Source organism: Chlamydotis macqueenii, chromosome 1 (assembly GCF_036417535.1).
Source record: "Chlamydotis macqueenii isolate bChlMac1 chromosome 1, bChlMac1.mat, whole genome shotgun sequence".
Classification (NCBI taxonomy): domain Eukaryota; kingdom Metazoa; phylum Chordata; class Aves; order Otidiformes; family Otididae; genus Chlamydotis; species Chlamydotis macqueenii.
This window is the reverse complement of record NC_141556.1, coordinates 51,101,054-51,115,195: the sequence shown is the minus strand read 5'-3', so window position 1 is coordinate 51,115,195 and position 14,142 is coordinate 51,101,054. Positions and strand designations below refer to the sequence as shown.

Genomic DNA, 14,142 nt, shown 5'->3' with positions numbered 1-14,142 from the left:
TTTACAAATCTAGAAGCCTGTTTGGAGAAGCAGAAGAGTATTTTGGTCTCGATTTTACTTCTTCATTAGGAATCAATATTTCCATAATTCATGTCAGACTATGAGGTTCTTCTCTCTACCAGGATTTTGGAAAACACTTATTCAGGAAATATCTTATGTTTCTTCGAGTTTAATTATACACGGAATTTAATACTGGCATAGCAGGAGCTAGAATGAACCCTCTAAAGTTCAAAGGTAAATTTCAGATTTTTATAACTTCCTTTTCTATCTTTCTAGTAATTAAATGATTCATTTTCATATTGCCCATGATACCCTTATACCTGTGTAAGTGTTGTTACTACTGGGCTTTCACAGCTGAAATACTGTCAGTCGTATTCAAATTTGTGTTTAAATTTGGGATAATGAAACCATATGTTTTCCTCAATAGTAAAAGCTATTTGACTCCCAAATTATAAAACAGTTAGGCATATTTTTCTATTTTAGTGTCACCTATATTCCCTTTTCTATCCTTGAATGCAAGTAAGTTTTTTAAAGACAGTCAATACTGTGAATGTCATGTAATGACACATGAACTTTGCACTGGAGCTAAATCTAATGTGATGGCATTTCCATAACTGTGGGAGAATAATCTAAAAAGGTTAGGCAGAACTACTATTTTTTTTTTTGTCTGAATACATAAAATTGATCAGTTTAAAGTCTGTGGATGACATCCATTTTGGGCCTGGACTCACTGGACCATATCCAAAAATAACTGACGTACTTTCCTCCACCTACTTGTATCTGCCTGTGGGGACGAAACAGTGTGGTTGCTGAGTACAGAAGCCAAGCAGTGTTAGCTTAAAACTGGAATTGAAAGCAGATAGTGGCCTACGTTGACACAGACCTTCAGCACGCTCTTGTTATTTGTCTTGTCACACTTACATGGCGGTTGTGACATGACTCAATGTACAGAATGGTTGTTTCTTTGTTTTGTGCTCTCCCCCCTACGTTGTCTCTGGTTTTACATTGAAATTTTTGTCTTTCTGGCTTCAGCATGGAGGAGCGGGAAGGGAGGTGGCACACATGGCGCCTGCCAGCCTCATCGGTCAACTCTGGATAGGAATGGAAATCACAGTTAATTAATAACATGATTAACATTTTGCCAAAATGTTAGTACTGCAAATACACTATTTGCTCTCTCTCTGTTTATTATTTTTAGTACAAAATCCTTCTTTTATCCAATTAGAGGTTCAAAGCCATGCTGCGCAGTTTAAGGGAGTGACAGCAGCCCCGGCGACCAGGCCTGTACCCCCCCAGCTAGAGAGAGCTCGTGTTTTCAGCATATGAAAGCACAAATGAGTCCGCAAGGCGGGAAAAAATAATCACAATTATTAAACTGAAGAGTTAATCTAGCTCCAAGTCCATTTGAGAGCTCCCCGCCTCTGTATTCAAGCTTCGTTTGGGCTGGCGCTCAGCCGCGGCATGGCCGGGCTTGTGTCGGGGTCGGGAGGACATCTTGTGGTCGGCCTGGAAAAGTCGCCCTCTCTCTGCGGGCTGCCGGCCCTCGCCTTCCTCCGGGGAGCCAGGCACTCGCCGGGGCCCCGCCTGGCAACGCCGAGCCCCCCTCCCCCCCCGCCAAAATGTGCTCAGCCGCGTTTGGCAGAGAGGGATGGCCTCGGCCGACATGGTGCTGGTGACCACTCGGTGAGGTGAGGGCAGCAGAGAAGCGAGCTGGGAATCCCTGTTCCCGGCTGAGATCGGGCAGCCGCGGGCACCCAGGGCTTCTGAAAATTGTTGCCAGAGATTTATTCTCTCCCTAACATACAACTGGGAGCCGCAGCCATCAGCCTGAACAGAGTGTCTCCGTGCAGGGGGTGTTCTGTGACAGCAGACGGTCCTGCAGCTTGCATCATGACATGGCGATAAAAAGCTGCCTTGAAAATATAACTGAGGCAGGGGAATGAGACAAAGCCTCTGAAGCCGGACGCTCTTAGCACCCATTAATCAGAGTCTGATTAGTGGGATTATGACTGTGAACCGAGAGCAGGGCCTGCGGCATGGGCCTGCGGGCCTTACCCAGGCTGGCCTCGCAGGGCCCTGAGCTGAACGGGGGCCAGGCCAAACAGGGACCAGGCTGAGTGGGCCTCACATGCTGTACGAGTAACTGGGGGCAAGAGGCAGCTGGGATGCACTGAAAACGGTGCTGTTTGGTGGCCTAGGCCAGGGAGCGCACGCCTGAGGAGGGCTGAGCAGCAAAGTCCCAGGTGTGCCTGCCTGCAGCTCGGGGTTGGAGCTAATGTCACCAGTTTTCTGCACTCATCCTGCTGTCTTCACACTGACCTGCATCGAGCACTTGGCAGCATCAGGAACAGGATGAAAAAAAGCAATCATTTATCAGGGATGGGACTGTCATGTGTCTGCTTGGGATGTCCTCTGCAGGAGGAGGTTTGCAGGTACTCGCAGGAGGAGGTTTGCAGGTACTCTTGGTGCTCCTGTCAGACACACTGAACGTGGGCAGCATGAATGTTGCAGAGGGATCGCCACAGTACACTCATTCTGTGGGAAATCAGCAGTGTTTCTACTCACAGCTTTCCTTTTGGACTGCGTGCAACAGTGTGCCACCAATTCTGTCTACTCAGACACACGGAAATCTCAAAAAAATACAGTAAAACCTCATAAACCACTGGGTAAACATGTCCAAAGGGAAAAGGAGAATCTGGTGAAACACAGGTATCTGTTAGTTTTAAGCACAGATACTGAAGGATGGAGGAAAAGGGCGAAATGAAGGGACAGCAATGAAAACCATACTGGGTTTTTCTGGGAGCAGGTAATAGAAAGCCTTGCTCTGTGCTTCAGAAGGTATTAGCTAAACTTGTACTAACTGTCTGTATACTTTCTCCCCATTCTTCTTATGCCCTTTTGGGTTAAAGAGTATCTACATTGTGTTTGTACAAAGTCTACTACAATTAGGCTTATTTTTATCTATTTTATATCTGTTTCTAAAAACAGATGGAGAATGATCAGTTGCCATATTTTGATACAATAGTGTAGAAAGGTGAGATCAGCCATGTGAGGGACATGCTGATTGAACTTTGTAAAGCCTGCTTTTTATGTATCTGACAAAAACAAAAATGGAAAAAAGGTAGAGCCTTGTGTTTTACCTCAATTTAATTCTACATATGGGGTAAGCAATTGCACACTTGACTGTTTTAATCACTATATTCAAACTTTTATTTTGATATATCAGCTTACTATAATAGAGATAGATCTGTTGGGATGGTGCTACATTAGGTCGTTTGTTGTCCAAAGGTATTTTGTTTAAGCTTCTAACCCACTCTGTCTTAAGTTCTTTCCCGCAAAACTCAAGATTTGGCAGACATCCACTATACTGTGCACACCTTTTATTTCAGTGAATCCTACGTTTCCTTGCGCTCCACTGTGCCACTGCCTGTATTAACATGATGTAAATGCCTGACCATCTCATTTTCATATTCTTACACAACACCTAATGCAATGAGGTCTGGAGGCTACATGCACTACCACAGTAGGGCAGAATTAATTACAGTAATTCCAGTAATATACTTAGTGGCCATGAATTTTGCTGACATGATGTACCCTTAGCAGCACATCCAGCTCCTGCTGTGCTGTGCAGCTGAGAATTGTGGACAGAAATTGGAAGCCAGTCTTCTGATGGAGATTGCTGCTGCCTAAGAGATCACGTTGAAATCTTCATCCTTGCGGCTTAAAATAACTTGAACATTTCTTTACAATTCTTTACAGATGTAGCTCAGCAACTGAAGAAGTAGGAGCTGTTATTAATCTGTCTGGAAAAATATGCACAATAATACTAATGAAAAGAAAATTTCTGCTCAGCCTACTTCCATCCAGGACTCAGTTTCAGTAAATAGAACTAGCTTAAGCAAGACAAACAAAATTTGCCCCTGATACTGGTATGCCTATAGGAACATGGGCAATTTTCTTTTATGACTGCGTTTTCTTCTATTTCATATTTAATTCTTTTTTATATTATACATATTTTCTACTGTTAGAACTCCTCATGTGACACTGAAATGTAATGTTTTCTTGTTTTTTCTTTGAATATTAAGTTTTGAGTTGGGTTTTTAAAAATATAATCTTTTTGCTTATTTTGCAAGTGGAAGGACTATTCCACTAACAAGCCTGTTGGCATTATTTCAGTTCCAGTCTTCTGTGTTTGTCACTCACTAGGCTCCCCAAACCATGTGTGTTTTTCTCCATGAACAGAAACAATTTAAATTCCAGGACTGTTTTTATTTTCTTCTTTCAGTGTTTGTATTTTAAACCATTTTGTTTCAGTCTGCACAGTTTGCTTGTAGAGCATTTTTCTCCTTGGGGTGAAATACTGTATATTTCATTATAAGACAAAATAAGAGTAATCCACAAGTGATCTTTTTCCAAGGCAAGAAGGGCAAATGATAGGAGCTAGAAAACTAAATGTGAAACCAGACCAAACTGCAATGAAACAAAGATTCTTACAGCTGCAGAGGACAGTAGTTTCTCTGATAGTCTGTTATTGCCCGACTTAGTTGCATACAGAGCATATCTTTCAATATCCACATATTTAACACATATCTAATCACATTTGCAACAGAAAATAGACTTATTTTGCACAGTCATGGCCCAAATGTATCTTTAGGTACATCTGATATCCCACTAACTTTGAGAATTACTTTCTTTGCATCTTGCATGTTTGCACTAAAAGGAATGTGTGAAATTTGACAATTCTGTCGCAAGTATTGTATAACAGATTCTGTGTATTTTGTAACATATTTGGCCTATGAATCAAAACTAGACAGCATTCAAATGTCTGCAGTGTACAGTTTTATGTTGCTTGAGTCTATGTGCTTTCACAGGAAAAATGGTGTTTCCTACTGTGCTGCTCATTCCCCACAGGTAGGGAAATAACTTGGACTGATTCAGCTCACCTTTAATCTGACTTCTGTTAACACCAAGCACAAGAGTCAAAAGCTTAAAATGGTCCTGGTGCCATGGCAGAGGTAGCTGCTGCAGTTGTTTCAGAAGCATTGCCTGGAGCTGTTTGCCTTGCCCATGCGATGTGGGAGCTGCTGTACCCATAGCGTGAGTGGGCGCAGTGTAGCACAGGATATGGTATGTTATGGCTTCCCAGCTGACATGGTTCATAGCCTAATACATCACTTTGGACAGTTTTAGTGAAATGATAGGAATAGTTTAAGCTGCTGTACCGGAGTCTGAAGTGCAGTGGCTGAGAGCCAGCACACAGCTGCTTCTGTTGCCTCACCTGTGGACAAGAATCTCCCAGAAAGTTATGGGACAGAGATCTGTGAGAATGAAACTCCCCATATATTGTGAATCAGAGCCCTTTGGTATATTTGGACCTGCACAATGATTTTTCACAAAATATTTGCCACCGCTGCTGAACCCAGAGTACTGCCTGCATGGCTACAGACAACTGGAGTGGACCACTGACCAGGCTCCTCTCATCCGTTGATGGTGTTAATGGTGTGTCATCAGAACTGTCTGAGACTGTTTTGTAACAAGCCACTGCACTTTAATAAATTTGTTTTATTTCTCTTTATAAAAAAATTGATTTTTCAAATCAAAACTTGCAGTCTATTCCCCCATAATGTAAATTAATCACTTTGATATTCCTTTTTAGATGAATCCAGCAGTTGTGATAATGACATTTTTGAAAGTGTCTGCTGCCTAATGCTGTGTAATTATTTTTGATAATGATTGATCCATAAAGTAAAATTCATACCATTCTTAATACACATTCTAACTAGAAGCAGTGATAGTGTGCATGCATATGAAAAAGTGTCTGAGTCCTCGTTTTGTGGGGCATATCAAGCCCCTGGCTGGTGCAAAAGTAGGTATTCTCCTTTGGCTGCACTGGAATTTCAGTTGCTATGAGCTGCAGAGAATTCAGTCTATGATCCAAATAAGAGTCAGACTCCAAAGCATGTTATAGAAAATTAAAAGTAGAACAGTGTTATCTGTGTATACTTTACTGTCTCTCCTAAATAGTGAATGAAAGAAAGTAATGAAGAACAGAGATAGTGTTGGAAATCCCCTGCTTATGCCAGGAATGTTCTCTGTGATAAAGTGCAATGCAGTTCTGGATTGTTTTTCAGTTGTAGGATCTTAGGCCAGTGTAACACAGTCCAAAAAGACTAAATTGTGTCACATTTTATAAATGAAAGGAAACATATGCATAAATTTTTATTTATAAATTATCTTCTTAAAATGCATACTCTACCCACTTGGTCAAACACACTTGGCTCAAGTAGATGTACAGGACATGCCTGAAGGTAGCTATTCTTAAAGACAATACAAGGAGGTTCGGATGAATCAGAAGAGAAAAAAGGCTTCTTTTTGGTCTTGAGTGAGCACAGTTCAAATGTAATAAGTACCTAAGTAAGCAGTATCTTTTTTTTTGCTATGGGATGGATAAAGAGAAGATTCCTTTTGGCACTGTGAAATACTCCTGTCATCTGCTATGACCTGGTATCTACCCAGACATTTTATTAAGCAGCATCACTTGGCTACTGGGACAGTAATCTAGGCTGATTCCGGCCTGTTACTGTAATATTATTCAACTTGTGTCTTCTCACAAAGTCCAAGAATATATTTTCTCTGATTTTGTGTTCTTTGATGGAAGCTCCATCCTCCTAGAATCCAAAGATCTGCCGAACTCAGGCATTGGTAATTATTTTTAATTTATGCACTTGCTGATTTTGTACCCTTTTAAGAGTTACTGTACATTAACTCTAATTTGGTATTTACAGGCATTAACAACAGTCAGATCTTAAAAGCAATCCGTTCTATGCATGAGTACAATAAAGTGTGCTTTCAAGAGTTGATAGGTGCATCGGGTTACCAAGACTTTCCTGGACTATGACATTCTCTTGCATTAGCGTGTGAACTGCGTCCAGAAGGCTGCTAGTTAAAAGGGATCAGTTCAACTGTGACCTACTGAGTGTGCATGGGACATAAGCCCTTTGTTTGCAGGCAGATGCTGATACCTGAAAGACCAAAATACTTGAGGGACATTATCAGCAGAAGAAAGAAGGTGAGGTTTGTGGTTAGTTGATTTTTTTTTTTTTTTTTGCTGTTAGAGGTACAACAAAAGGAAACTAATACAGTGATAGAAAGTGTTGCATCTCCAACATTACTGTTGTTTCTCCTCTGCATGCTTCTAGGGGGCCTGTCTCAGCGAAGGACAGTAATCCTGGAGAGCTCCTCTCCAGCCTTGGTCCTGCTTTGCTGGGACAGTTGCTTACCAGCAGAGTCTGTACAGGTAAAAACAGTGCCTGCAGGTGTAACTGGTGGCTTCGTACCAACTGGAGAACCAGCCTGAGTGGAGAAACTCAGGAGCTAAAGTCAACAAAGAGAAGTTTAGTAGAAGTAAATGCGGAATATTATAATAAGGTGAAATCAAGCACAAAATGGCCAATACCTGGCAAGATAGCAAAGCTGCAGAACAGGGTCTAGAGCTTATACTGGATCACAAACTGAAAAAAAAAAACCAGTCAATGATATACTGTTGCATAGCAAATGTCTCCCTCTGGGATATATTAGCAAGAGTATCACTGAATTGAGCAGAATTTACTCTTTGCAGTGCTGATGTGACATCCTTTGGTGAGGTCAAAGCACCACACTTTAAAAGGAAGATATTCCCAGAAAGAGCAATGATATTAGTCAGAGGCGTTTTAAAAACATTATCTGTGAGAAGTGAAAGAGGAAAGGATTTGTTGCTTTCAGAAAAGAGATAACTGTGATTGGGGAGAGGTAATGCTGATAATCTTTCAACCCTGAAAAATTTGAAAGATTATTATAAAAAGGATGGTGATCAATCGTTCTCTCTGCTCATAGGCACAGACCAGGGAAAATAGCAGCTGAAGTTTCAGCAAACACTTCTTTGGCTAAACCTTAGGAAAAAATTCCAGCTATAAAAGTGTTAATGTTCTGGAACAGGCTATCAAGGGATGTTATGTCTTCTACAGATCTATCAGGTCCTTTCCAGGCCTACAGTAGGAATGCCAGTAAGAGCTTCAGGGTTTAACTTCAGGGTTACCTCAGTGACAAAACTCTGTTCAAACTGAGAAGCTGCATCAGTGCATGGTATTATCAGGTCCTCATCTTGATATGGGCCACTGCACTCTGTGCAGGAATACCTTCATGTTATGAAGTTTTAATATCCTTGGTGGTTATGAAGGTTTTTTAAATTAGCAGGTCAGTTCCCATGATAAGCACAACCTACAAAGAGCTGCTTGCGTGACACCCTACTTCTCTCTCAGAAAGAGCAATACTCCCCTGTACCCTCTTTTGTAGGATCAGGACATGGACTTGTGGGATCTGGAACAAACCTGTGAAAATTTGGGCTGACAATGAATGTAACCATTGTTTCCCCAGTTTGTTTGCAGCCTGATTCCTTTTTGAAAGCCTACATCTATTTTCCTACCTCCTCAGCTGTGTCTGAAGTAAATAGAGATGAACTAAGGGACTTAATCCTGGCAGCCTGCAAGGCAAATAATTCTGTGCCTGGGACTGTAACCAGGCAGCTAGCCAATATCACCTTCAGTGCACTCACTGCTCTCAGCAAAAATCACTTGTTTCTCTAAAAGAGCACATTTTTGGAAGTCTACACTCAAAAACCCACTTAGGAACTTTACAGACAATTAATTTACATCTCTTTGACTTTTAACTCCCTTGCCCCCTAATTGGTTACAAAATTTGGGCTGCTCAAAGATCTGCCGTAGCAATCGCAGCAGGAAAACTCAACACCAGAAATCTGGGCATAGCTCTTTCTGGATTAATAGAATCTTTCTTTCCTTTTTTCTTTTTTTTTTTTTCTCTCTCTCTCTTTTTTTTTTTTTTTTTTTTTTTTTAGCTAGGGACACAAGAATATGCAGGACTGTTTTGGTGGGACATAATATATATGGGGATAATTTGTATGTAATGACAAACAGGCTCTCAAATCTGTTATTATTCCTTTTACTTTAGCAGGCATAAAAGCATGCAGGGTGGTGTACAAGCAAGGAAGAGGTTCAGGTGCATCTTCTAAATGGTGTGTTGGAAACTGCAGGAAGGTCTTGCTGTTGCAGGGGCTCTGTGCATGTGAAAGCTGACTTTTAAAAAGTACTTGACCACACTTCTGCTGTCACCTGAGGATCCTGGGGCAAACAAGCTGTGTAATCTTTGACTGACTCTTTAAAAGACATCACTAGAAACTGAAACACACCATTTCATGCAAGAAAGGTTTCCTACATTTTGGATTTAGAGAGCGTGATTGCTGAAATGCTGTTTTCATACATCCTTCTCTTCTAAAAATTGGTTTTCCCCAAATGATCCCAAACTTTCTGAAATAACCTGACAAATCCTAATTCCTGTAGAACTTTTTTTTTTCTCATTTTTTGGTGTTATCATTGGTAAACATACCTCTAGGATGGTATTAAAGTGGCAAACTTCTGACGTATTTCTAATAACTTTAGCACCTGCCTTTTTTCTCACAGCAGAGTAAATCCCACTGAAAAATATTTATAGTGATCATCATTTCAGATGCCTTTACGGTAAGTCCAGGGACTTTAGAAACAGCGTTGATCTTTTCTGTGGGCCTCCATAACTGCAGTGAGTCTGACTGCAATAAGTCACAGCTCCCAAAGGGGCTTTGATTATATAGATTCAAATACAGAGAGAGCAAAGATAAGCCAGGAGCTAAAAAGCACTGAATCCTGCCTTAAAATTAACAATCACAAAAGCTGTATCATTTAGAGCTTTGATTTGTCTAAGTCTCTCAAAGCACAGATCAATCATAGGCACTGTAATGAAGTCAATCACCATAATGTCTAAGTGAGGATGGCTATCCCTCTCTCATTGTTCCCAGCATTAGTTTAGAGATATGGTGGGATCAAGCTCTCTTGTTAGACTCTCAGCCATTCCTCCCTTTGTATCTACAAATGACAGACAAGGGACAGAAACAGATACGTCTCGCAGTCCACAACAGCATATCAATATCCCAATCTGCATAGCACACAACAGGGGTCACCTTGCAGATGGATTAGTGTGCCACCTCCCTCTTGCAGCTAGGTACAATGAGTTACATAAAAGTTAATTAGCAAAGCAAAGAAAGCAGAGAGCCTAGAAAGTCTCTGATGATTTGTTTAAATACTATAATCCTCTGATGTTCTGGAGATTTATAGCGAGACTCATGGATTCCTCTTCTTTACGGCAGAATGTAGGGGATGGGTTACTTTGGTGAGTTTGACTCTTTAGATGCATAGCTGAATTATCTGTAAGGCATACTTATGAGACAGGGGTGTGCTTCATGAATCAGTCCCAGAGCTACATGTTATTTAGTGTCCTTTTGATTTATTCCGTGAAGATAACATTTAATAGGACTGTCAGACTGCTCCTGAGTTTGGCTAGCCAAGGCAGATCTCCAAAAGGAAAAACTTGAAACAGTTTGGGAGTACAGGCCTATTTCAAAGCTTTTAATTTCTTTGTTTTACATGCCTGAGTATTGCAATCCTACAGTTACTTTTATTTTTTAGCAAAATAAACTATATTTTTGTACTAACCTCTTTATCTTTAGAAAGAAGTGTGACCTTTTACTTAGCTGCCATGTACAGTCCAGCCTGATACCACAGGCAGACAGAGCAAGTATCAAGACTTCAAAGATCTTGTGTCCTTTGGGATGTGGACCATCCAGTCCAAATGCTGCAACTCTATAGAGCTGAGGAACAAGCTTTAATCTTATGCTATAAGGACTGCTTTGCAGCTTGGTGAGATGATGGCTGTACTTGTGGGCATCAGTTTCCCTTAAAGGGGATCAGGACTTCGTTATCATGAGATTCCAGACAAAGCAATGTGGTGGCTGTCTGTGTAGGATGAGAAAACAGATCTACACAACCTGGTGAAGATTAGATGAATGTGGTGATAAAGAGAAAGTAGAACCAGGTGGTTTATGGACCTGGAGGAGGAGCAGAGCTTCTTAATTTCCACGCAGTGTGGGCTATGACTCAAAGGAACTGAGTCATAGTAATAACTAATACAGCTATTCTCAATTTCATTTCCCATGGATTAGCGCTTCCATTGCAAAGATATGACTACTGCTGCTGATACTTTATTAACAACTGGCAGTGTTCTCCACAGAAATTAAGCCCTTAGTTGAGTTTCTGCATCTGTGCTTCTGACTCCCTCTGGCCATCTGAAAATCCCAGTGTAGCTCCACAGAAGGACAGAGGACTTAGAGACAAAGAACAAGTGTGGTCCACCAGATCAGTGCTGAGTATGACTGACTAGGGAGGCAGAAGGAAAGTCACTATTTGCCCATGCTCTAGATGTTCTGTGGTAAAGCAGAAGAGTTAGTTCCCAGGGGCAGCATGTGGAGCTTTCAGAAATTTCAATCCCTGTAAGAGGGAAAAATCAGTGGTGGAGCTTCCAGGAAGGAGGAGACTCCAGGGGGACCCCAGGTACAGGACTGGCGGGATGGGTTAAAGGGGCAATGAGTGAGCAATGGCATTCAGCTAGAAAAATGATGTTCATTGTGATTTCAGGATCTGGGCTGCATGGCCTTTGTCTACCCACTTCGTTCCTTTTGGCTTTCGCCCTTCAGTTGCAAACTCCTCTTCTGAGGGATACAATGTAGATGCAGAAGTGATTTTATTTTTTTTTGCGACCTAAATATCAATACAATGCATTGGTATAAGAAACTAATGTTTGCTTAATAAGTGTACAACTTGAAAGACCTGCAGACCCTCTGTATTTGAACTTTCTGTCTAGAATTGCAGTGCTCGTGCAGAGACCACTGTGCTTTCCTAAAATGGAAGAGGAAGAATGCCATAATCTGTAACGTTTTTCTTTTCCACAGATGTTTTGTGGTAGGTTTGGAAATTGTACAAGCAGCCACTGGATGGCAATGTTTCACACATAATTTCAGTCTCAACAGTTTAATAAGACTTGGAGTGCAGGTGTTCATCTGATTAAAACTTTCATCCAAATCCTAGTCTAACACTTATTTCAATTCCATGTTTATATCGTTGACAAAAATTGAACTGACAGGTGTATTATGGAGAGGCTACTGGCTCTGCATAGCTAAGGTCGAAACTTGTTTTCCATTGTAAACTCAATCTTGGCCTCACCTCTGAAATTCTCAGTAAAGACCATTCTTCTTTCACATATTGGGCCCACAATGAGTAGCAAAGAGAAATGTTTTGTTCACATTTCAGATAAGTCAGGCAAGGTATCCATTTGGTTCAGGTCTATGGACACCCAGGTGTTAAAATATGTTTTAACTTCTTTTTTTGGCCACACTTTGCAGTGTCTCCTCTGTGAAACTTCCTGGGAAATTTAAGACCCTTAGGACATCATGTGCTGGGGCTGAAAGACTCACCAGGTGAAACGGGAAGTGAAGTTCCTCCAGCTGAATTCACCCTTCTTTCCTGATGCTTGCCTGCAGTGGAAATTCACCTAACCAAGTATTCCCCGAACATTTTCAGAAAATGAATACCTAGTGACAAGTAACACAGTGACAGGTGCAGGTATTGTCATGAAGCAATTTTTTACACTTATCTGTCAGTATTCATGCTGGGAGCACTCACACCTGGATTCAGCTAGGAAACAAGCACAGTGTAAATCTGGTGACTGGGCTGGCAAATTACAGCTGACCAACATGGCTCACAAAGAAAATGCTGAATGCTTAGAGAACTAACGTGGCATCCATCCAATTTTTTTTTTTCTCTTTTAAAAAGAATAGTCTAACACTTTGGAAGACAATTGGAGTTAAGAAAGTTGAAGAATTCTGATTATTAGAGGTATGTATTGCGAAAAAGCAAAATACTAAAGTCACGGATTATATTATTTGCTTTGCTTCACCTACCGTGTTACAAAAGCCTCCTCTCTCTCTATACACCTGCTCTTGACCAGCACATACCTGACAGATATGACATATGCCAGGCAAGAAAACAGAAAATCCCTGTTCAAAGGAAATTATTCACAGGTTTTTGTTTCTTGTTTCAGTGCAGGTTTCAGTAGTAATTCTGGGAATCATGTTTGCAGTACATTCCTTCCTGTCTGGGAATGATTGCCTAAAAGATAAAAAGATTTTGCCTGAAAGAAAAAGGTACACAGAGGATGGGATTGAAAGCCTGGTATTGCTGTGGAAGAGCGTTAAGGTTAGAACTGCACCTGAAGATCATTTCCACTTTCAAGCATTCTCAGTTTAGTCTTACAATGTGTTCCCTAACTTTGTAATAGCTCTCTTAGAGAATTAAAGTGCTCTTGTATTTTACTTCTCTGATACTGACAGGCACTCTCATGTGCATAAGCTTGTGTCTGGAAAGTACATTACTTCTTTTGCGTTGCTGCTGTGTAGAGCTAAATTCAGAAGGTGAGTCTATATTTGATCAAGCCATTTCAAACTTGGCATTTCCGCCTTTTTTGATCATGAATGATGATGTGCCACAACAGTACATAAACTGTTATAACACAAACCTGAGGTACAGCCAGACAGTAAGGCAGAACAGAAATTAGGCTTACATTGCCTACACCTTGCTGAGAAAATGATGTAACCTAGTCCTAGCAGTAGCTTAGTGATATCATTTGCGTCACTGAAATTAATTTATAAGGTCACCATTTCCCTGAGGAACTATTGCTTCAGGTGTTAGCAATCTGAGTGTGAATATTTGTTTTGACATGACTTTCATCAGTTTGCATATATTTAAGTCAATTATTTAAAAAGGGAAATATTTTAAAAATTATTGTAACTGTTCATGCAATTAAAGCAGATTGTTAAAGCTCTGAACACACTAACCAGATATGTTTTACAAGGTATATCATAAAGGAGTTTTTGTTAACAAGCATCTGTTGATGGCCTAGGAGCGCAGGTTCTTGGCTCATACAGTAGGTCAGTCATATGGAGAGGCTAAGTCTCAACAGCATTCAATAGCCATTTGCATAACCTGTTTAAAATACCCAGGGCCTGACTTTTTCAAGTGTATGATTTTATTGAAATGAGTGAGTTCAAGCCATAGGTCTAATGTACAGCTGCAGCTATGCATGCAAATCTGGCTCCAGGAACTCACATTACACATTCTGTATTTGGGGAACATGCACAAAGGGATCACCTATTAACATTTTAGTCTA

The 14,142-nt window shown here is 40.8% G+C and overlaps 1 long non-coding RNA gene across 1 annotated transcript in view; it reads left to right on the top strand.

Annotated features, from left to right (window-relative positions):
• The window catches only part of LOC147602028 (uncharacterized), a 36,091-nt gene extending 22,293 nt beyond the window's left edge, over nucleotides 1-13,798 (top strand). The window contains exon 3 of the long non-coding RNA XR_015257569.1: nucleotides 12,320-13,798. This is a non-coding gene — a long non-coding RNA (uncharacterized LOC147602028). The remainder of the gene's footprint in view (nucleotides 1-12,319) is intronic.
• The last annotated feature ends 344 nt before the right edge of the window (nucleotides 13,799-14,142 follow it).